The sequence below is a fragment of the Orcinus orca genome, chromosome 20 (genome assembly GCF_937001465.1).
Source record: "Orcinus orca chromosome 20, mOrcOrc1.1, whole genome shotgun sequence".
NCBI lineage: Eukaryota > Metazoa > Chordata > Mammalia > Artiodactyla > Delphinidae > Orcinus > Orcinus orca.
Window position 1 is genome coordinate 58,362,464 of NC_064578.1, and position 25,893 is coordinate 58,388,356.

Consider the following 25,893-nt stretch of genomic DNA (forward strand, 5'->3'; position numbering starts at 1 on the left):
CTCTTTGATTATTGATGAGCTCATACACTTTTCCATGTATTTATTGTCCATATGTACTCCTTTTGTGAACTGCCTGCTCATACATAAGGCTGGTGAGCAACCTCGCCTTGGTCCTTCCTGAATGGAACAGGAACGGCTCTAGATCAGGAATTGGCAAAGCTTTTCTGGCATTTTGGCTTTTCAGGCCATGCGACCTCTTTCACAGCTACTCTACCTCATAAAGCAGCTACCGACAACATGGAAATGAGTGGGTACATGCTATGTTCCAACAAAACTTTACTTACAAAAACACATGGGCCAGATTTGGCCTGTGGGCCCTAGTTTGCCAACCTCAGCTCTAGTGCCACCATTAAGCCTGATATCATCATATTATAAAAATACTTTTTCCGGGCTTCCCTGGTGGCGCAGTGGTTGGGAGTCCGCCTGCCGATGCAGGGGACACGGGTTCGTGCCCCGGTCCGGGAAGATCCCACATGCCGCGGAGCAGCTGGGCCCGTGAGCCATGGCCGCTGAGCCTGCGTGTCCGGAGCCTGTGCTCCGCAACGGGGAGAGGCCACAACAGTGAGAGGCCCGCGTACCGCAAAAACAAACAAACAAAAATACTTTTTCCGTTACCAGGGTTTTTTTCTCCCCCGAAATAATAAATATTAAGTTTTATCAGCTTCTTTTTCATTAATCATTGAGATGACTTGTTTTTCCCCACTGCTTGATTAAAATGGAGCATGGTAGTCGTATATTTCCTAATACAAAGTACCCGTTTACTGGAGTGATTGTTCCTAAATCCAGGTGTACTCGCTGTAATGTCTGATCTGGAACTTTTGCATTAATATTCCTGAGAGATATTGGCCTTTTTCTTTCTTTGAGCTTTGACAGACCGGTATCACAAAAGAGGTAGCATTCAACTCTCTATATGTTCTGGAATAGTTGTATATCAAAGAATTTTCTATTTCTTGAAGGTGGAAATAATTCAGTGGTAAAATAGCTTGGGCTTGAAATTTTGTGGAGTAATTTCCTGAGAACTTTTTCAATTTATTCTGAAATGTTTCGTCTATTAGGTTTTCTGTGTCTTCTTCAGTCAATATTATGTTTTTCTAGAAAACTATCTTTTTCGTCTAAGTTTTTCAGGTGTTAACACAAAAATGTACAAATCTTATGATATAATTTTCTCTATGTTTATTTCCCTTTTCATTTCCAATGGTGCGAATCTGTGTGTTATTTTTCTTGATCGTGTTAGTTTGGAATTTATAGTTTGTTTTTCTCAGAATCATCTTTTACTATGTATTTTCTCCTTTTATCACTATTACATCCTTGTTTCTGCCTTGATTAGAAATATTATTTTTCTAATTTCTTGTGTTTAGCACTAAATTTATTTCCATTTCTTCTTGTTTTTGCTACTTTAGTGCACCCATTTCTAATGATTCAGACTGACATTTGAGCTTCTTTCTCCTCCTTGTATTTTTTTTTTTTTTTTTTTTTTTTTTTGCGGTACGCGGGCCTCTCCCGCTGCGGAGCACAGGCTCCGGACGCGCAGGCTCAGCGGCCATGGCTCACGAGCCCAGCCGCTCCGCGGCATGCGGGATCCTCCCAGACCAGGGCACAAACGTGTGTCCCCTGCATCGGCAGGCGGACTCTCAACCACTGCGCCACCAGGGAAGCCCCTCCTCCTTGTATTTTTAGTTGTTGTAAAACTGTCCCGATTTTTAGAGAAACATAAAAAGGCCCAGTATTCCCAGACTCTTATTAAATTAGCTATGTTCATTTCTGTTTTCTTCTAAGCCCTTGTCCAGATGCATACATAGGATAACACAGCCACAACAATTCTGCACTTCTCAGTACACATTACAGGTGCTTTCCGTATTTCTACACAGTGTTCATAATAACAGTTTATGGTGACTTCCTGAAACAAATTAGAAGTACCCTAACTTTCTAGCACTGGAGAACAAAGAAGTAAATCATAGCACTCTGGCTCTTTGAAATAGTACATTCAGTCTTTGAGTCAAATATCATCAACCTATTCTGACTTCTCAGCAACGGCCTTTCCCACACTGGTTGATTGTATTAGCTAGTATTATTGAAGGGAGTTTTGATTTTACTAATTATTTTTCATTGGCAATTTACCCAGGTATCAAATACCACCCAGTCTCAGCCCTTCTCTGGAAATGGTTAAAAAAGACAAAATCTACATATACTTGTATAGCTTTTGTGAATTAAAATGAAATGTGTAATTTCCTCCCCCTGGTATGAGTTCTTTGGTGCCCAATAAAGTTAGAACCTTGATTGAAAGCTTTCCTACACTGATGACATTCATATGGTTTCTCTCCAGTGTGTGTTCTCTTATGTTGAGTGAAGGATAAATGAAAACTGTAAGTTTTCCCACATTCATTACATTTGTAGGGTTTCTCTCCAGTATGTGTTCTCTTGTGCACATTAAGATTACACCGTCCACTGAAGGATTTTCTACATTCATCACATTTATAGGGATTCTCTCTAGTATGAGTTCTCTGATGTACATTAAGGTGAGAATTTTGGCTAAAAGATTTTCCACATTTACTACATTTATAAGGTTTCTCAAAAGTGTGAATTCTCTGGTGCAAAATGAGGTGAACACTCTGCCAGAAAGATTTCCCACATTCATTACATTCATAGGCTTTTTCTCTACTGAGATTTCTTAGATGGTGAGAAAGAGATGAAAGCTTCTTAAAGGCTTTCCCACATTCATTACATTCATAGGCCTTCTCCCTACCATGAGTTCTCATGAACTGAGAGAGGTGTGACCTATGGGCAAAAAAATCCCCACTTTCCTTATATCCATAACATTTTTCTCCAGTATTAATTATCTCATGTGTAGAAAAGCATATGCTCTGGTTGGTATATTTACCATGCTCATTCAACTTACAAAATTTTTCCAGGACTTTTCCACATGGATTGCCTTTACAAGATTTCTTTTCTACCAAGATTTCCTGATGATTCTGAAAAACAAAATTATGCTGTAAACTGTGAACTCCTGAGTCAGTTTATTAAAATGTTCTTTGATAAGAAATCTCTGTGAAGAAACAAAGTCGGAATAGAAGCTGCATTTCCCCACAACTTCAGCATTTTCCCAATCCCCATCTGGGGTCACTAGTTGCCCTTGTTCATATTCCACTGGCCCCACACTAACACTGTACATCTTCTGCTTTCCGGATTCATCCTCAGATTTCCAGTCATCTGCTATGGTAGAACACCAGGAATCACCCATTGTGTATCTTTCCAGGTTCATGCTGCTGGGTAATCTGTCACCAGAAATGGCCTCTGTTGGTGGTGACTCTTGGCTTTTAGGTCTGCTTCCATGCTGAAAGGAAATGAAAAACAGGTGCTTGGGAAAAAAAACTCCTAGAGTGAGAATGATGAGATAAAAGCAACAAGATGTGCACAATACAAGTAGATGTTTTTAAATATCAACTAAGGGAACAGATGGAACTTTGAGAAGAGAAGCCACAAAATGTACACACAGAACAAGAGGAATCCACAGGAAGACTGATCAGCTAAAAAAGTCATCAGCAAAACAGGGGGAGAAGACATATTAGGGGAAACATCATGGAATAAGCAGACATCCCAAACATAAAATATTCTGAACAGCCACCCCTCTTTAATCTTTAGATATCTCCAAATTCTGATCCATCTCCCTAGTTAGGTCCATTCCTCCTGTAACTGACATCATATTAACCTTCCTAACAAACAAGTTTCACAATGTCAAGAGGATACCTCTTGATCCTCCCGAGCACTCAGAACCAGGGTCAAACTACCACAGCTCTCCTTGTTCCATTTTCTGCTGGGTTTCTTTAGTTCTCCCTGTAAGTGACCATTTCCCCCATTAACACACAATTCCTGTCTGTTTGAGGCCTGTCTGTTTTGATTCCAAGGTCTCAGGTGACAGCAACCCTTCCCTTTCTTCTCATCATTCAGGTCACAACTCCCAGGTAACCTCCTCTAAGAGACCCTCTCTGACCTCCCCTCCTATATGGGTTACTCCTCATTTTCCAGCTCACTGTCCTGTTTTATCTGCTGCTCAGCACTGGTTAGCGCTATTTAACATCACCTTGTTCGTTTGGTCCTTTATTGTCTGCTCTTCCCCAGATACCGGCACAGCACTGGTAGCTCTGTGGGTGCCTGGTACATGTCTGTGAGGTGGACAGAGGGTAGACAATTGTGCTCCTGCCAGGCGGGGAGGCCTTACATTCCTGTCCACAGGGAGGAGGCTATGGAATTGTCTGTGAGGAGGGCTTTGCAAAGTCAAGCAGAGCAAAGGAGGGGACCCAGAAACCTGCAGTGGGTTTCTCCATGAGTCCTTAGCTGGACCCTAACTGCAAATGTATCGGAAAAGGCTCTCAAAGACCTGGCAAAGAACAGCTGCTAGGTTTCTGAGCAGAGGTTTCAGGAGTTACACAGTGTTGGGAGGCATTAGAGTTCTGACCCACCTTGGGCAAAAGAACATCAGTAAGCACCCAAGGCATTCAGCTGAAACCCTAGAAAGCTACATCCTAGAAGGAAAGACCATGCCCAAGAATTAGGGCTACACCCAAGGATTAAGCAAAATCAAAGTAACTCTACCTTAATCAATCCTAAACCAAGCCTCATCAGGATTAGGGTGATTTGTAATTATTTAACCACCTACCAAAACAAAATTCACACTCTTTAGTAGAAGATAACAATCTATAGTCCCTACAAGGTATCATCCACAGTGTCCAGTACACAAAAAACTGACTAGAATCAGGAAATGTAAGAATCAGGAAAATGTGACACATAATCAAGAAAAAAAAAGTCAACAAAAACAGATATCCCAAACATCAGAAGTAGCAGGAAAAGATTTTAAAATTATTATAAACATGAGAAATAATTTCATGGAAAAAAAAGAAGAAAAGAACCAAAAAAAATTCTACAACTAAATAAAAGTATAATATCTGACGTAAACCATGAATGCACTTAACTGCAGTCTGGACACAGTAGAAGAAAGGATTGTGAATTAAGGCAGTAGGTGGAAACTTTATGATGATACAAAGGAAGTGAAAAGAATGTAAAAACAGAGCATCTGACACAGGATTAACGTGTAACGTGTAATGTTAAAGCAGAGAGACAGAAAGCAGCAGAAGGCATATTTGAAGAGATGTGGGAGAGTTTTCCTAGATTGATTAAAGGCACCATCCTATAGATCCTACAAGCTCAGCAAACTCCAAACAGAATCATTTCAAAGAAGACCTCACCTAAAACATCACAATCTGTTGAAAACCAAATAAAAAGTAAAAATCTTAAAAGTAATCAGAAGAAAACAACAGATTATATTCATGGAACAACAAGAAGGAAAACAGCTGACTTCCCACAAGAAACAATGGAAACAAGGAAACAAAAGACAAACTTTTTTTTTTTTTTTTTGCGGTACGAGGGCCTCTCACTGTTGTGGCCTCTCCCGTTGTGGAGCACAGGCTCCGGACGCTCAGGCTCAGTGGCCATGGCTCACGAGCCTAGCCGCTCCGTGACATGTGGGATCTTCCCGGACCAGGGCACAAACCCGTGTCCCCTGCATCGGCAGGCAGACTCTCAACCACTGCGCCACCAGGGAAGCCCCAAGACAAACATCTTTTTTTTTTTTTCCCACATCTTTATTGGAGTATAATTGCTTTACAATGGTGTGTTAGTTTCTGCTTTACAACAAAATGAATCAGTTATATATATACATATGTTCCCATATCTCTTCCCTCTTGCATCTCCCTCCCTCCCACCCTCCAGATCCCACCCCTCCAGGCGATCACAAAGCACCGAGCTGATCTCACTGTGCTATGCGGCTGCTTCCCACTAGCTATCTACCTTACGTTTAAAGCTGAAAGAAAAAACCTAAAATTTTATATCCAAGAAAAAAATCCTTCCAAAATGAAGGCTTAATAAAGACATTTTTAGGCACGCATGCGCATACACACACACACACACACACACAAAGTGGAGAGAATTTTTCATCATCTGAGCATATCACAAGAAATACTACAGCATGTTTTGTTGTTGTTTTTACATAGAGTAGTTTATTCCCTATCACTCTACAGTCATAAGAAATGATATAACAATAAAACTGAAAGGTAACTAACATAATACTGATGATGAAACTCAATAACAAAGCAGGTACCTGAAACTGAACATCGTTTAACAAAATGGAGGAAAAGCCACGAGCTGATGTTGTCTTTTAACTCTATCTTTTCACTACTGCATTCAGCCAATATTCCTTACTAGTAATGGCTTCTATCAACTGCCTGCATAACCTGGGTTTTAGAAGATTCATGTCTAACTAGAAGCCTCTCCCCTTCCACCATTATCCTTCATAACAGCAGGAGTATAGGTATGTGCATTTATTTCCTGGCAAATGTTCTATCCCTAAGGTCTGATATTTATAACATTAGCATTTAAATTTTATTATTATCTTTCAAAAACTATTCTTCTGTTTGTTAAATCAATTATCATCGATGTTAATTTTTTATCTACAGGTAATTTCTGTTGCTAATACTCTATGGTGATAGTAAAGCAACCTCAAAACTCTAGTATAAGGTTACCCTCTGAGAGTTAATCTAGTAAAATTAACAAATAATGACTGAGACTCATCATCTGTATAAATAAGCAAAGTGTCAATTATTGTAAATGTCTGCCTCAATCTCAACCAGGGTAACGGCAGTCTGATCTTGGGGAGAAATTACTGATACGTGATGTTAAGTAAGAAAGCTAGAACCGAATCAGTACAAGAAAGATCATAATAATAGAAGTAACTTGGATGGTGGTATTTGCAAAGCACTGAAATCTGGCATGTTACATCTGTTAGATATATAACCTGATATATAACAAATATTTACTGAGTTAAGTAATCTGAACTGAGAATAAAGAAGCCAGATATGGTGATAATGTAGTCCTTACCCTAATAGATGTTTACTGTTCAAGGGCAACAACCTGCAGAGAAAATCTTATGATTCTGACGTTTGACATCGTATTTTTTAGCATGTCATTACACACTTCAATGTATGATAAATACAGCTAGTAAAGTCATTCTAAATGACAGTCTCTGGGGGGAAACCATACATGAAAACCAGATTTCCATTTTACCCCCTCCCCACTTAATTTCCATTTTTTTAATGTAACTTTTTTGTTGAGCCCGTATTAAACACTTACCAAAACAGAATCAAAAAAGTGAAAGGTCACAGGCAGTGTGGGTTTAAACTTTAAAGCACCAAACCCAGAGACACAGGAACTGAACCATCAGTTCTAATCTCATTAATTTGTTTCCTGTAGATGCTCTCTGCTCCCTTAAAAACAGTTCATGAACTGCACCTCCCTCCCAGAGAGAAGTGAGACACATGTGGGAGCCTCATCCAGGCTGGAATGACAGAAGAAGCAGCCAAGACTTTAGAATGATGACAGACTCATCTGAAGTCTCCTCCAGGTACAGTAAGTTTTTTAGCCTGAAAGGAAACCATCAAAGACAGAAGCCTGGGTCTGCAGAAAGGAATGAAGAGCAACCCCAAAACTAATTAACTAGGAAAAAAATATTGTACAAAATTACTTTTAAATTTCTTTAAAATGCTGGTGACCGTACAAAGCAAGAATAACAACAATGCATAGGTCTTCCCTGGTGGCACAGTGGTTGAGAGTCCTCCTGCCGATGCAGGGGACACGGGTTCGTGCCCCGGTCCGGGAAGATCCCACATGCTGCGGAGTGGCTGCACCCGTGAGCCATGGCCGCTGAGCCTGCGCGTCCGGAGCCTGTGCTCCGCAACGGGAGAGGCCACAACAGTGAGAGGCCCGCGTACCGCAAGAAAAAAGAAAAATAAAATGCATAATGGACTTATATAATATGTAAAAAGTGATATATACGACAACAGGGAAAACTGCAATTATACTAATATATAAGTTCTTACATTAAGTGGCATAATATTAATTCCAGGTAGATTATTATAAAATAAAATTTGTATTGTTAACCTTAGAGCAAATAAAACATAAGATTATACAATATTACAAAGACATAAAGCTAAGAAGAAATAAAAGGAGATGAAATGGAATAAATACCCAATTAATCCAAAAGAAGGCAGAATGGAAAAACAAAGGTACAAAGACCAGACGAGGCAAACAGAATAACAAGGTGGCAGACATAAACCCAAACATATCAGTATATAATAAATACAAATTTACTGAACAAATTAAGAAATAAGACTGCCAAAATGGATTACAAACAAAACCCAATTAAATGCTGTTTACAAGAGACTCACTTTAACATTTCAACAGGTGAGTTGAAAGTAAAAATAAAGAAAAAGACATGTGGGACTTCCCTAGTGGTCCAGTGGCTAAGGCTCTGCGCTCCCAATGCAGGGGGTCTGGGTTCGATCCCTGGTCAGGGAACTAGATCCCACATGCAATCTTCGCATGTGGCACTGAAGATCCTGTGTGCGGCAACTAAGGCCCGGCGCAGCCAAATAAATAAATATTAAAAAAAAAAAAAGTGTATGTTCAATAGGAAGACCGAACAATCTGCCATGTCATTAAGCCCAGTAACATAGCTTCAAAATACATGAAGCAAAAATTGATAAAAAATATTCAGATACAAACTACTATGTATAAAATAGATAAGCAACAGGATATATTGCACAGCACAGGGAAATACAGTCATTGTTTTGTAATAATTTTAAATGGAATATAATCTATAATACTGAATCACTATTTTGTACACCTGAAACTAATATAACATTGTAAGTTAACTATACTTCAATAAAAAAATAAAGTTACGCTAGCTTCATAAAAACTTTAAGTTTTCATCACAAGAAATAAAAAATTATAGCTATGTGGTGATAGATTTTTAACTAAACTTATTGTGGTAAGTATTTCAAAATATATACATATATCAAGTCATAATGTTGTACAGCTTAATGTAATACAATTTTACATGTCAATTATATCTCAATAAAACTAGAAAAAGAAAAAAGAATTGATTTAAAAAATAAAGAAATCCAGTAATGGTTGGAGATTTTAACACTCTTCTGTCAGTAGCTGACAGAACAAGCAAACAAGAAAATCCATGAGAATAAAGTGTGCAACACAACTAAGCAACTCGACTTAATTGACATTTATCACGCACTATGCCTAGCAAGAACAGAATACACATTCACTAAAATAGATAATATGCTGTCTCATAAAGACATTTCTCAATAAATTTAAAAGGACTGGATACATACAGAATATGTTATTTGACCACAATGGAATTAATCTGGCCATCAATAATAAAAATCTCCTCATATTTAGAAATTAAACAGTGTATTTTACAAATCAAAGAAGAAATCGGTTTCATATATTCAAAGAACTGACCGCTAATGAAAATATAACATATGAAAATGTGCAGGATGCAGTTAAAATAGGCTTAAGGGAAAATGTGTAGCTATAAATGCAAGCATCAGAAAGGAAGGATTAAAATTAATGACCCAGAGACTTCCTGGGTCCAGTGGTAAAGAATCCGCCTTGCAATGCAGGGGACACAGGTTCGATCCCCGGTCAGGGAACTAAGATCCCACATGCCACAAGGCTGCTAAGCCCACATGCCCCAACTACTGAGCTCACGCGTCTCAACTAGAGCCCACATGCCACCAACTACAGAGCCCTGGAACATGTGCGCCACAACTAGAGAAGAGAAAACCCTCACGCCACAACTAGAGAGAAGCCCAAGTACCACAACGAAGAGCCCGGGCCACAAGGAAAGATCCCGCCTGCCTCAACAAAGATCCCGCGTGCCACAACTAAGACCCTATGCAGCCAAAAATAGATAAAATAGATAAATAATAAATCAATCTTAAAAAAAAATTAATGACCTAAGCTTCTACCTCAAGAAGCCAGGGAAAAGGAAAGCAAATTAAACCAAGAAAAAGGAACAAAATAGTCAAGTGGGGAAACCAACAGAACAAAGGTAAAAAAAATACCATCATGACAATACATGCATGTAGAGTATTTGATAAAATATAATGCCCACTCATGATAAAAACTCAGCAAACTAGGAATAGAGTGTCCTCAATCAGATTGCCCTCAATCAAATAAAGGGCATCAGATCACATTTAATGGTGAAATATTGAATGCTATTTCTTGGTATCATGAGCAAGGCAAGTATGTCCATTCTCACTTTTATTCAAGATTGTACTGGATAATCTAAAGCGACAGATATCATATAACAATGGCTGTCACCTCTGGGGGTACTAACTGGAGAGGGACATAAAGGAAATATATCGGGAGATGAAAATATTCTATGTATGGATTAGAGTATGGGTTACATAAATATACAGTTCTAAAACTTTACTGGACTGTACTCTTAAGGACAGCATGTCTCACTGTTAAGCACTAGAGATCCTAGTCAGTATAGTTAACATTAAATAAGGAAAACATAAAGGCTGGAAAGGAAGAAGTAAAGCAATTTTTTTTTTTTTGTATATGACATGATTGTGTAAGAAATCCAAGGAAACTAACAAATTTCTAGAACATGTAAGTGATTTTAGCAAGTTCACAGTGATGAAATAAAATTTATATTTTAAGGCAGGACAAGAAAAAATTAAACATAAAATTATCTGTGTTTGTTTGGGCCTTCTCCCTCCCTCCCTAATGTGCAGCGTGAATCTGCATTACACATTAACCAGAGCTCCTCAAAGATGGGAGTGCCTGCTTGACGGTAAAGATCAATTTTTTTCCCTTTCTTCTGACTCTAGAAACGTAACTTCTTAAAAGAACAGCATTCTTGGGACTTCCCTGGCGGTCCAGTGGTTAAGACTCCACACTTCAAATGCAGGAGGCGCAGGTTCGAACTCTGGTTGGGGAACTAGGGTCTCACATGTCGCGCAGCGCGGCAAAGAAATAAAAAGAACAGCATTCTTTCCCAACTCTGTAGGGGTCATAGTGACTTGCTGCTCGCTTTGTACGTGCTTACCTGGACTATCTTTGGAGAACTTTATATAAAATATAAGCATTTTGATGTACTGCCCTCCTACTCTCAATAGGAGGTCATCCACCACTATCAGGATTCATGCCTAAATGAATGATTATTCAAGAAATAACAAAAAACAATACTATTATCCTACCCACACTCATAACTACCACAGCACTGCTCAACCTGTACTTCTACATACAACTCACGTACTCCACAGCACTGACCTTATTCCCCTCTACAAACAACATGAAGATAAAATGACAATTTAACTCTACAAAACAAATAATCCTTTTACCAACCATAATCGCAGTATCCACAATACTTCTACCTCTCACACCAATACTGTCAATCCTAGAGTAGGAATTTAGGTTAAACCAGACCAGGAGCCTTCAAAGCCCTAAGCAAGTACAATTTACTTAATTCCTGCCTAATAATGATTGTAAGACTGTATCTTACATCAACTGAATGCAAATCGAACACTTTAATTAAGCTAAATCCTCACTAGATGGGAGGGATACATCTCCCATGAACTTTTAGTTAACAGCTAAATACCCTAATCAACTGGCTTCAATCTACTTCTCCAGCCACGAGAAAAAAAAGGTGGGAGAAATCCCGGCAGGGTTGAAGCTGCTTCCTTTAATTTGCAATTCAAAATGATCAATTCACCACGGGACTTGGCAAAAAGAGGATTTAACCTCTGTCTTTAGATTTACAGTCTAATGCCTGCTCGGCCATTTTACCTATATTCATAAATTGCTGATTATTCTCAACCAACCACAAAGACATTGGTACTTTATACTTACTATTTGACTCTTGATCCGGAATGGTGGGCACTGGCCTAAGCCTATTAATTCGCACTGAACTAGGCCAACCCAGAACACTGTTCGGAGATGACCAAATTTACAACGTGGTAGTAACGGCCCACGCATTTGTAATAATTTTCTTTACAGTTATACCCATTATAATTGGCGGGTTTGGAAACTGGCTAGTACCCCTAATAATTGGGGCGACCAATATGGCTTTTCCCCGTATAAACAATATGAGTTTCTGATTACTCCCTCCTTCTTTCCTATTGTTACTGGCATCATTAATAGTTGAAGCCGGTGCGGGTACAGGTTGAATTGTATATCCACCCTTAGCTGGAAACTTAGCATACGCAGGAGATTCAGTTGACTTTACTATTTTTTCTCTACATTTAGCTGGTGTATTCTCAATTCTTGGGGCTATTAATTTTGTTTGTTTGTTTTTTGCAGTACGCGGGCCTCTCACCGCCGCGGCCTCTCCCGTTGCGGAGCACAGGCTCCAGACGCGCAGGCCCAGTGGCCATGGCCCACGGGCCCAGCCACTCCACGGCATGTGGGATCTTCCCGGACTGGGGCACGAACCCGTGTCCCCTGCATCGGCAGGCGGACTCTCAACCACTGCGCCGCCAGGGAAGCCCGGGGCTATTAATTTTATCACTACTATCATCAACATAAAACCATCCGCTATAACCCAGTACCAAACACCACTATTTGTATGATCAGTACTAATCACAGCAGTATTGCTTCTACTATCCTTACCTGTCCTAGCAGCCAGAATCACCATGCTATTAACTGATCGAAACCTGAACACAACTTTCTTCGATCCTGCGGGAAGAGGAGACCCAACCTTATATCAACATCTGTTTTGATTCTTTGGACACCCTGAAGTATACATTTTAATCCCACCTGGATTTGGAATGATCTGACACATTGTAACATATTACTCAGGTAAAAAAGAGCCTCTCGGGTATATGAGTATGGTATGAGCTATAATATCAATCGGGTTCTTAGGGTTTATCATATGGGCCCATCAAATATTCACAGTAGGTATAGACGTTGATTCGCGAGCATACTTTACATCAGCCACTATAATTACTGCTATTCCTACAGGGGTAAAAGTATTTAGCTGACTGGCAACACTCCATGGAGGCAATATTAAATGGTGCCCAGACATGAGGTGAGCCTTAGGTTTCATCTTCCTTTTCACAGTCGGCGGACTAACAGGTACTGTCCTAGATAATTCATCATTAGACATTGTCCTTCATGATACCTACTATGTATTCACACACTTTCACTATGTGCTCTCAATGGGAGCTGTTTCTGCTATCGTAGGAGGATTTGTACACTGATTTCCACTACTCTCAGGATATACACTCAACATGAGCAAAAATTCACTTCGTGATCATATTCGTGGGTGTCAACATAACCTTCTTCCCACAACATTTTCTAGGCTTATCTGGCATGCCTCGATGGTACTCCGACTATCCAGACGCCTATACAACATGAAATACTATTTCAACAATAGGCTCATTCATCTCCTTAACAGCGGTCATACTGATAGTCTTCATTATCTGAGAAGTATTCACATCCAAAGGAGAAGTACTAACAGTAGAACTTACAAATTAGAGTGGTTAAATGGATGTCCTCCACCATACCATACATTTGAATAGCCAACTTACGTTAATCTAAAGTAGCCAAGAAAGGAAGGAATCGAACCCTCTTTTATTGGTTTCAGGCCAACATCATAGCCACTATGTCTTTCTTCATGAACGAGGTATTAGTAAAATTTTACATAACTTTGTCGAAGTTAAGTCACAAGTGAAAATCTTGTATACTCTATGGCATATCCCTTCCAACTAGGTTTTCAAGACATAACATCACGCATGATAGAAGAATTGCTACATTTTCAAGACCACACACTGATAACTGTTTTCCTAATTAGCTCCTTAGTTCTCTATATTATTACGCTATAATACTTACAACTAAGTAAGTATTCTATATAATACTTATATATTACTTATAAGTATTATATAGAATACTTATAAGTAATACTTATATTACTTATAAGTATTATAATACTTATATTACTTATAAGTAATACTTATATTACTTATAAGTATTCTATATAATACTTATATTATATTCTATATAATACTTACAACTAAGCTAACACATACTAGCACAATAGATGCACAAGAAGTAGAAGCTATCTGGACTATCCTACCGGCTATTATCTTAATCTTAATTGCCTTGCCATCATTACGAATCCTTTATATAATAGATGAAATCAACAATCCATCTCTAACTGTAAAACCTATAGGCCACCAATGATACTGAAGCTATGAATATACAGACCACGAAGACCTAAATTTTGATTCCTATATAATCCCAACACTAGACCTAAAACCAGGAGAGCTATGACTGCTAGAAGTAGATAACTGAGTAGTTTTACCTATAGAGATAACAATCCAAATACTAATCTCCTTCGAAGACGTATTACACTCATGCGGTACCCTCCTTAGGCCTAAAGACAGACGCAATCCCAGGGCACCTAAACCAAACAACCCTAATATCAACACGACCAGGCTTGTATTACGGACAGTGTTCAGAGATCTGTGGGTCAAACCATAGCTTCATGCCAACTGTCCTTGAGCTAGTGCCCCTAAAATACTTTGAAAAATGATCCACGTCTATGCTATAAACTCATTAAGAAGGTAGATTATTGTTAACCTTAAAGACTGAAAGCTAAAGTTCTCCTTGATAGCATGACACAACTAGATATATCAACATGATTTACTACAATTTCATCTATATTTCTAACATTATTTATTATATTTCAACTAAAAATCTCAAAACACATCTACTACCCCAACCCAAAATCAGCACTCACTAAAGTGCAAAAACAACCTGCCCCTTGAGAAACAGTATGAACGAAAATCTATTTGCCCCTTTCGTAACCCCAATAATAGGCCTCCCTGTAGTCGTTCTAATCATTATATTCCCAAGTATTTTATTTCCAACATCAAAAGGACTAATTAATAATTGCATAATTTCCCTTCAACAATGACTAATTCAACTCACATCAAAACAAATAATAGGTATCCATAATCATAAAGGACAAATCTGATCACTAATACTAATATCACTCATTCTAGTTATTGGCTCAACCAATCTCCTTGGACTATTACCCCACTAATTTACCCCCACCACACAGCTCTCAATGAATGTGGGAATGGCCATCCCCCTATGAGCCAGTGCCATCATTCCAGGTTTCCTTAATAAAACACAAGCATCCCTAGCCCACTTCTTATCACAAGGCACACCCACCCTCCTTATCCGTATGCTAGAAATTATCAAAACTATCAGCCTATTATTCATCCAACCAGTAGCACTGTATGACTAACAGCCAATATTATTACAGCAGGCCACTTACTAATACTTCTAATCGAAGAGACAACCCTAGTGCTAATAAGCACCAGCACATTCACGGCTCTCATTACATTTATCATTCTCGCCCTACTCCCCATCCTCAAAGTCGCTGTTGCTATAATTCAAGCCTATGTATTCACCCTCTTAGTAAGCTTATACCTGCATAGCAACACATAGTGACCCACCAAACCCACACGTGTCACATAGTAAATCCCAGTCCTTGACCTCTCACAGGAGCTCTTTCAGCACTTCTCATAACATATGATTCCACTTCAACTCAATAGTTCTACTAATACTGGGCCTACTAACTAATAGTCTAACAATGTATCAATGATGACGAGACGTCATTCGAGAAAGCACTTTCCAAGGCCACCACACACCAACCGTCCAAAAGGGACTTTGAGACGGAATAATCTTATTTATCGTATCAGAAGTCCTATTTTTTACCAGCTTTTTTTGAGCCTTCTACCACTCAAGCCCCGCCCCTACCCCTGAATTAGGCAGGTGCTGGCCACCCCTTATGCATTCACCCCTTAAACCCCCTAGAAGTACCACTCCTCAACACTTCTGTGTTATTGGCCTCTGGCGTATCCATTACCTGAGCCCATCACAGCCTTATAGAAGGAAATCGTAAGCACATACTTCAAGCCCTTCTTATTACAATCGCCCTCGGTGTTTATTTTACACTCCTACAAGCATCAGAGTATTACGAAGCCCCACTTACGATCTCAGATGGAGTCTACAGATCAACTTTCTTCATAGCCACAGGATTCAACGGACTACATGTAATTATTGGGTCTACTTTCCTTATTGTTTGTTTCCTACGCCAATTAAAATTCCACTTCACATCCAACCACCACTGCGGCTTCGAAGCTGCTGATTGATACTGACATTCTGTAGACGTTGTGTGACTCTTCATGTATCTGTCTATTGATGAGGCTCATAGTCCTTTTAGCATTAATTAGTACAACTGACTTCCAATCAGCTAGTTTCGGTACACCCCAATAAAGAACAATAAACCTAATACTGACCCTATTAACAAACACAATACTAGCCTCATTACTCGTACTTATCGCCTTCTGACTTCCTCAACTAAACACACAGAAAAAACAAGCCCCTAGGAATGCAGATTTGACCCTATAGGATCCGCCTGCCTACCCTTTTCCATAAAATTTTTCCTAGTAGCGATCACCTTCCTCCTTTTCGACCTAGACAACCTAAAAACAATACTTACCATAGCCCTACTTCTAATCTCATTATTAGCAGTTAGCCTGGCCTATGAATGAACTCAAAGGTGATTGGAGCGAGCTGAATATGGTATTTAGTTGAAAATAAAACAAGTGATTTCGACTCATTAGATTATGGTTAAACTCGTAATTACCAAGTGTCCTTAGTACATATAAATATTATCATAGCTTTCACTATGTCCCTCATAGGGTCACTAATATATCTGTCCCACCTAATATTCTCACTACTATGCCCAGAGAGCATGGTACTGTCACTATTTATCCTAGCAGCCCTGACAACCTTAAACTCACATTTCACCTTAGCCAGCATAATACCAATCACCTTACTGGTATTCGCGGCCTGCGAGGCAGCCCTCATATTAGCCTTATCGGTAATGGTATCAAACAAATATGGAACCGATTACATACAAAACCTCAATCTTCTCCAATGCTAAAATTTATCATCCCCACAATCATACTAATACCCCTAACTTGGCTATCAAAAAGTAGTATAGGGCTTCCCTGGTGGCGCAGTGGTTGAGAGTCCGCCTGCCGATGCAGGGGACACGAGTTCGTGCCCCGGTCCGGGAAGATCCCACATGCCATGGAGCGGCTGGGCCCGTGAGCCATGGCCGCTGAGCCTGCGCGTCCGGAGCCTGCGCGTCTGGAGCCTGTGCTCCGCAACGGGAGAGGCCACAACAGTGAGAGGCCCGCGCACCGGAAAAAAAAAAAAGTATAATCTGAATTAACTCCACAACCCGCAGTCTACTAATTAGTCTCACAAGCCTACTTCTTCTTAACCAATTCAACGACAATAGCCTCAACATCTCATTAACATTCTTCTCTGACTCCCTCTCCCCACCATTACTAATCCTAACAATATGACTCCTTCCCCTAATACTAATAGCCAGCCAATCTTACCTACTCAAAGAGCCACTAATCCAAAAAAAGCTATACATCACAATACTAATCATGTTACTAATACCAATCATTCCTAATCACAACATTCACCGCCACAGAACTATTTTCCATTATATTTGAAGCCACACTAGTTCCTACCCTCATTATCATTACCTGTTGAGGTAACCAAACAGAGCAACTTAACACTGGACTCTATTTTTTATTCTACACACTAGTTGGGTCACTCCCATTACTAGTGGCACTAACATATATACAAAACATCATAGGCTCTCTAAATTTCCTAGTACTTCAATATTGAGCTCAACCACTATTCAACTCCTGATCCAACGTCTTTATATGATTGGCCTGCATGATAGCCTTTATAGTAAAAATACCCCTCTACGGCCTCCACCTTTGACTACCCAAATCACATGTAGAAGCTCCTATCGAAGGCTCTATAGTCCTTGCAGCCATACTACTAAAACTCAGGGGCTATGGCATACCACGGATCACATCGATACTCAACCCCCTAACAGAGTTCAGAGCATACCCTTTCCTTATGCTTTCCTTATGGGGAATAATCATAACCAGTTCTATTTGTCTATGTCAAACAGACCTAAAATCCCTCATCGCCTACTCCTCAGTCAGCAACACGGCACTTGTTATCGCAGCTATCCTCATTCAAGCCCCTTGAAGCTACATAGGGGCTACCGCCCTAATAATTGCCCACAGCCTCACATCGTCTATATTATTTTGCCTAGCAAACTCAAATTATGAGCGAATCCTAGCCGAACTATAATCCTAGCCCAAGGCCTACAAATTATCCTCCCACTAATAATCACTTGATGATTACTAGCAAGCCTAACAAACCTGGCCCTACCCCCTACTATTAATCTAATTGGAGAACTGTTCGTAGTTATATCAACTTTCTCATGATCAAACCTCACTATTATCCTAATAGGAACCAATATTGTAATTACAACCCTATACTCTATGTATATACTAATCACAACACAACGCGGCAAATGTACACACCACATCAGTGATATTACACCCTCCTTCACATGAGAAAATGCCCTTATAGCTCTCCATATCCTGCCACTTCTACTCCTGTCACTAAATCCTAAAATCATCTTGGGCCCCCTATACTGTAAATATAGTTTAAAAAAACACTAGATTGTGAATCTAGCAACAGAAGACTAAAACTTCTTATTTCCCGAGAAAGTACTGCAAGAACTGCTAATTCATGCCCCCATGACTAATAGTATGGCTTTTTCAAACTTTTAAAGGATGGTAGTTATCCATTGGTCTTAGGAACCAAAAAACTGGTGCAACTCCAAATAAAAGTAATAAACCTGTTCTCTTCTTTTGCCCTCATCACATTACTAGTACTAATTATTCCAATCATGATAACTAGTAAAACTCCTACAAAAGTGATAAATACCCATCACATGTAAAAAAAATACCATCTCATGTGCTTTCATTACCCGTCTAATCCCAACAATAATATTCCTTCATACAGGCCAAGAAATAATCACTTCAAACTGACACTGAATCACTGTCCAAACCCTTAAATTGACACTCAGCTTCAGAATAGATTATTTCTCAATTATGTTTGTACCAGTGGCATTGTCTATCACATGATCCCTCATGGAGTTCTCAATACGATACATACATTCAGATCCTTATGTCAACCAATTCTTCAAATACCTACTCTTCTTCCTCATTACTATACTAATCCTTGTTACAGCCAACAACCTCTTCCAACTTTTTATTGGGTGAGAGGGGGTAGGAATCATATCTTTCCTACTCATCGTGTGATGATATGGAAGAACAGACGCAAACACAGCTGCTCTCCAAGCAATCTTACATAACCACATCAGAGATATCGGATTCATTATATCAATAGCATGATTTCTGTCCAACTCAAAGGCATGAGACCTACAACAAATTTTTATACTCGACCTAAATTCTCTAAACCTCCCCCTCACAGGACTCGTACTAGCTGCAGCCGGAAAATCAGCCCAATTTGGACTTCACCCTTGACTCCCTTCAGCAATAGATGGTCCTAACCCAGTATCAGCCCTACTCCACTCAAGCACAATGGCCATAGCAGGAATTTTCCTACTTATCCGATTTTACCCTTTAACAGAAAACAACAAACTCATTCAAACAATAACATTATGCCTAGGAGCTCTTACCACCCTATTCACAGCTATATGTGCTCTCACCCAAAACGACATTAAAAAAAATTATCGCTTTCTCTACCTCAAGCCAATTAGGTCTGATGATGGTAACAATCGGTATCAACCAACCCCATCGAGCATTCTTACATATTTGCACACATGCTTTTTTTAAAGCCATACTATTCATGTGCTCTGGATCCATTATCCACAACCTAAACAACGAGCAAGACATTCGAAAAATAGGAGGCCTATTCAAAACCCTGCCCTTCATTGCAACAGCCCTTATCACTGGATGCCTGGCACTGACAGGAATGCCTTTTCTCACCGGTTTTTACTCTAAAGACCTAATCATCGAAACCACCACCACATCTTATACCAACGCCTGAGCCCTATTAATAACTCTAATCGCTACCTCCCTCACAGCCATCTATAGCACTCGCATCATCTTCTTCACACTACTGGGACAACCCGCTTCTATACCTCAGCTCCTATCAATGAAAACAATCCCCTCCTAGTTAATTCTATCAAACACCTACTAACTGGAAGTATCTTTGCTGGATTCATCATCTCCAACAACATTCCCCCAACAACCATCCCCCTAATAACCACACCTTTGCACTTAAAACTAACTGCCCTCGTAGTAACAGCTCGGGTTTTGTACTAGCATTCGAAACCAACCTTAACGCACAAAACTCAAAATATACTTACCCTCAAATTCCTTTAAATTCTCTACTCTCCTAGGATATTTCCCTACCATCATACACGGCCTACCTCCCCATCTAAACCTATTAATGAGCCAAAAATTAGCAACCTCCCTCCTAGACTTAATCTGACTAGAAACTATCTTACCAAAGACTATAGCCTTCATTCAACTAAAATCCTCCACACTAATCTCAAACCAAAAAGACCTTATTAAACTATACTTTCTATCATTTCTCATCACCGTCACCCTTAGTATACTCTTATTTAATTACCCCGAGTAATCTCCATAATAAGCACAACACCAATAAATAATGACCAACCAGTAACAATCACCAACCAAGTACCACAACTATATAATCCACAATCCCCACAGCCTCCTCACTAAGACACCTAGAGTCACCAGTATCAGAAATAACCTAATCCCCCAACCCATTAAACTTAAACACAATTTCCACATCCTCATCCTTCAAAATACAAAACACCAGTAAAAACTCTACTGTTAACCCTAAAAGAAATGCCCCCAATAAAACCTTATTAGAAACCCAAACCTCAGGATATTGTTCAGCGGCTATAGCCGTTGTATAACCAAACACAACTAATATGGGGAATATTAGTATGTAATGTAATCATTGATATTACATAATACATATTATTGATCGAACATAGTACATTAAGTTAAATCAATTTAAATCAACATGCTTGGAATCCCGTCCATTAGACCACGAGCTTAATCACCAGGCTGCGTGAAACCATCAACCCGCTCGGCAGGCGTCCCTCTTCTCGCGCCGGGCCCATAACTTGTGGGGGTTTCTACTGAACTTTATCCGACACCTGGTTCTTACTTCAGGGCCATCTCACCTAAAATCGCCCACTCTTTCCCCTTAAGTAAGACATCTCGATGGGTTAATGACTAATCAGCCCATGCTCACATATAACTGCGATTTCATATATTTGGTATTTTCTGTTTTGGGGGGGTGCGAAGTGCTTAGACTCAGCTATGACCTTAAAAGGTCTTAACACAGTCAAGCAAATTGTAGCTGGACCTGGATGTATTTATTAATTGGCAAGAGCAACCTGTGTTGTACAATCACTTAATGGTCACAGGACATAGCACTTTACTATTCCCCACCCCGGCTTAAAATATTTATCCCTCACAATAAATCAACCTCAACCCCCTCCCTATCATACCATGAGCTACTTAGATATTCACCACCCATATAGACAGACATCCCCCTAGATTCGCCAGCCACCTTAGCAAAGATTTAATACTGCATCCGACATAAGCCACACAATACAGCCGTACAAACACCAGCTATGTGCAACAAGCTAATGCAGCTTAAATACTTCCTAAAGCAAGACCCTGAAAATGTCTAGATGGCTCACTAGCCCCGTAAGCATAACGGCTTGGCCCCGGCCTTTCTATTAGTTTTAATAGAATCACACATGCAAGCATCCGCACTCCGGTGAGAATGCCCTCTGAATGACTAAGATTAAAAGGAGCAGGTATCAAGCACGCTATACCAGCAGCTCACAACACCTTGCTCAACCACACCCCCATGGGAGACAGCAGGGATAAAAATTAAGCCACAAAGGGAAGTTTGACTAAGCCATATTAATCTGGTTTGGTAAATTTCGTGCCAGCCACCGCGGTCATATGATTGACCCAAATTAATAGAACTACGGCGTAAAGCGTGTTAAAGAACCATACAATATAAAGTTAAACCTTAATTAAGCTGTAAAAAACCATAATTAAAATAAAAATAAACTACTAAAGTGACTTTAACATATTCTGATCACACGATAGCTAAGACCCAAACTGGGATTAGATATCCCACTACGCTTAGCCCTAAACCCAAATAATCATAAGAACTAGACTATTCGCCAGAGTACTACTGGCAACAGCTTAAAACTCAAAGGACTTGCTGGTGCTTCACACCTCTCTAGAGGAGCCTGTTCTATAATCGATAAACCCCGATAAACCTCACCAACCCTTGCTACTCCAGTCTATATGCCTCCATCTTCAGCAAACCCTAAAAAGGAGCAAAAGTAAGCACAATTACAACACCTAAGAACGTTAGGTCAAGGTGTAACCTATGGGGTGGGAAGAAATAGGCTACATTTTCTACACCAATAACACCCTTTACCCACACGAAAGTTTTTATGAAACCTAAAAACTAAAGGAGGATTTAGTAGTAAATTAAGAATAGAGCGCTTAATTGAATAAGGCCATGAAGCATGCACACACCGCTGGTCACCCTCCTCAAGTGCCATGACAAAGCCACAATTCATTAACACATGCATGGCCGCTGAGCCTGCACGTCCGTAGCCTGTGCTCCGCAACGGGAGAGGCCCCAACAGTGAGAGGCCCGCGTACCGCAAAAAAAAAAAAAAAAAAAAAGAATCTGCCTGCCAACGCAGGGGACACGGGTTCGAGCCCTGGTCCGGGAAGATCCCACATGCTGCAGAGGAACTAAGCCCGTGCACCACAGCTACTGAGCCCACACACCACAACTACTGAGACAGTGCTCTAGAGCTCACAAGCCACAACTACTGAGCCCAAGTGCCACAACTACTGAAGCCCACGTGCCTAGAGCCTGTGCTCCACAACAAGAGAAGCCACCACAGTGAGAAGCCCGCGCATCGCAACAAAGAGTAGCCCCCGCTTACTGCAACTACAGAATGCCCACGTGCAGCAACAAAGACCCAACACAGTCATAAATAAATAAATAAATAAATAAATAAATAAAATAAATAAAAAAATTTTTTAAATGGAAAGAGGTAACAAAAGAAATTTGTGAGGTAATGTAAATGTCCTCAAGCTCAATTTGAATGATTACATATAGGTACACGTTTGTCAAAATTTTTCAATTGTACACTTAAAATTTGTGTATTTAACAAAGCACTGTTAGCAAAAATACATATAAAAAGGCCCACTGTCTTCAAAGTAACAATAATAAGACGGAGAGTTGACTTCTCAACAGAAACCATGGAATACAGAAAACAATAGCATGGTGTCTTTAAAGGGCTGAAAAAAAAAAAGAACTGCCAACTTAAAATTCTCTGCTTAAAGTATCTTTCCAAAATGAAGATGAAATAAAGACATTTTCAGGCAAACATAAAGTGGGGAAATTCTGTCACTCTAAAAGAAATGATAAAGGGAGCTCTTCAGACAAAAGGAAAATTATCCTAGGAGGAATTATGGAAATACCAAAGGGAGTGAAGAGTATACGAAAGGGTAGATATGAAGAAAAATATAAACATTGACTGTAAAGATCCTTTCTCACCTGGGCAGGAACCTTGGGAGAGTCCTCTGTCCATTATCCATGGCTCTACTCCGAGTTCTAGCTGGGCCACGATAGCTGGTTTGGAGATCCAAGACACTGTCCAAGTGAGAGACCAGGCCTTGAGGGCTTGGAAGAAGAGAAACCCTTCTAGGGTTCACTGACCCCACACTCCCAGCCAGGTCACACCCACTCTGCCAAGACCCCAGGCAGATGCAAGTCAACACAAGGCACAGCCTCACCCACAGTGACCAAGTGCCTAAAGGTCTCCAGCATCATGTTGTGGTACAGGGTCTTCTGGCCAGGGCCCAGCAGCCCCTACTCCTCCTGGGTGAAGTCCACAGCCACATCATCGAAGGTTAACTGCCCCTGAAATGTCACCGTCGTGTCTGCTTAGCTAAGACCCTGATCTCTGCAAAGCTCCCACAAGGGCTGGGAGCAGCATACATGAGAACGTGAGGATGGACTCAGGCGTACAGAGAGATGTCCTGAGAAGGTTCTGGCTTCGGAGGGATACTCAAGGTTCCCCGGGGGATCTGGGGGCCTCCATCAGCCATTTCAGAGGAGAGCCCCCATAATACTGAAATGTTTACCCCCTAAGAATCTCACGTATTTCTTGATAAACTAAGGATCCTCCACAAGATCAAAATGTACAGTCATCCTTCAGGATTTCTCTTCCTTTTTATATATCAGGCATAAAAAGATGATGTTATTAACTGCTGATAATAATGTTAACATTTGCCAAGAGTTCTCCAGGCTGAGCGCAATGCTAAGTCAGCACTTTCTCTAACGGAAATTCACTTAACCCTGCCAACAGTCTGAGAAAGTAGTTGCCACTTCCTGGAGTCTGTTTTGTTGTCCTTTCAAAGGAGGAGCCTGAGCTGAGAGAAGTGCACAAGTTTTGGAACACAGGTTACGTGGGCTTCATAAGAATTAACAGAGACATGCTCCCTCTTTTAGACAAATCATTCCAGATGATGGAAATACCAGAATCGTTTGTTCATTAAACGGGTGGTAGCTGAAGCCATTCGGGTCAGGAAGTTTCTTGCTGGGGGGCTTTGTGACTAGATCTTCACTGGCTCTAGGGCTTTATTGATACACTTAAGGACTGCAGGACAAGGCAGTTTTCTGCTTCTTCTGTTCATCCCTCTTCGGCCAGAACGACGGGCTGAGGGTCCGAAGTCGGGGGAGTTATGCCCCCTAGCCTGGGGTCCAGGCCTAGCCCATCAGGAGGGAGAGGAGAGGCCACTCACCGGGAGGCAGGCAGCCAAGAGCCCCGTGGCCGTCATCTCTTCCGACTCCGAGCTCTCGACCGAGTCAGAGCTGGGAAAGGCGAGTAACAAACCTCGACGGCGGTCAGGTCCGACCCGCAACGCCCACCCCGGAGTCTCTGCACACAGGGAGGGGCCAGGGCCACGGTTCTCGGGTCCCGTCAGCTCCCGACACCGTCCGCCCCAGGCCCCGGCCGGCCGGACCCCGCAGCTCTCCCGACGGTTACTCCGTCCCCAGACCGCGGACTCCGGAGACCTCGGCCCAGAGCGCCCTCCGGGGAAACCACCAAGACCAGGAAACCCGCGGCGCAGCTTGCCGACCAACACGTGTGCGCCGCTGCCGGAGCCCTCCTCCTGAGCGCACAGAGAGTCAGACTACATTTACCAGAAGACCCTGTGGCGCGACCGACCGACCAACGCGAGAGAGCGACGGGGGAGCCCGGGACGTTGAGACGCCGCTGCGCTGGAGCTTCTGGGAGTTGTATTCCTGCAGCCGACTCTGGACCAGGGCGTCCAGGGAGTCACACTACATTTCTCAGAAGGCGTGGCGGCGCGGGGGGACCGCCCAATGGGTTTGCGGGGCCGGGCCTAGGCTGGGAAGAGGGCCTTCGGGAATCAAAGTCCTGGCTCTCGGGCCAGGTCTAGGACGCACTGAGACCACTTTATCTCACTGTAACACACAGAAGCGACTATTGGGCGGGCATCCAGAGGGTCCGGGGAGCCTGAGGATGAGCGTTCTGGGCGTTCAGGGCGTTCTAGGAACTCATAATCACACTAACCTTGTCCGCCAGGCGACGCGCGGGCACCTGGAGCGTCCTACTACATCTCCCAGGGGGCTTCGCGGTGCAGTGGGCGGGTACAGTCTGCGACCTCTTGGAGCGAGGCATTCTGGAAGTTGTAGTCCATTGTCTCCCGGCCTCGTGAGGCCTCTGAGGACAGCCTGCCCTTCACACCAGGTGTGGAAGATGCTATCTTCACAAATATACCTTCCTGGAGATGAAGTAAAAATAAATGTCACCGTACTTGTTTATTTGGTTTGTTGTTATTGGGTTTTTTTAAATATATATAAATTTATTTATTTATTTGGCTGCGTCGGGTCTTCGTTACTGTGTGCGGGCTTTCTCTAGCTGTGTAG

At 41.2% G+C, this 25,893-nt stretch overlaps 1 protein-coding gene and 3 pseudogenes across 2 annotated transcripts in view; 3 read left to right on the forward strand and 1 right to left on the reverse strand.

The window, feature by feature from the left end:
• Positions 1-25,597, reverse strand: part of ZNF606 (zinc finger protein 606) — a 63,583-nt gene extending 37,986 nt beyond the window's left edge. The window contains exons 1-2 of one of the 2 annotated variants that reach the window (XM_049703245.1): positions 25,538-25,597; positions 23,491-23,586 (exon numbers count right to left, since the gene is read on the reverse strand). The gene's annotated coding sequence lies outside the window, so the exon portion shown is untranslated. Of the gene's footprint in view, positions 1-23,490; positions 23,587-24,740; positions 25,481-25,537 lie in introns of those variants that run through there. The other variant, XM_049703243.1, reaches the window with a different exon arrangement.
• LOC117197949 (cytochrome c oxidase subunit 2-like) lies at positions 12,936-14,627 on the forward strand (annotated as a pseudogene).
• LOC117197923 (ATP synthase subunit a-like) lies at positions 14,690-15,871 on the forward strand (annotated as a pseudogene).
• Positions 16,682-20,766, forward strand: LOC117197948 (NADH-ubiquinone oxidoreductase chain 5-like; annotated as a pseudogene).
• Positions 25,598-25,893: the final 296 nt, after the last annotated feature.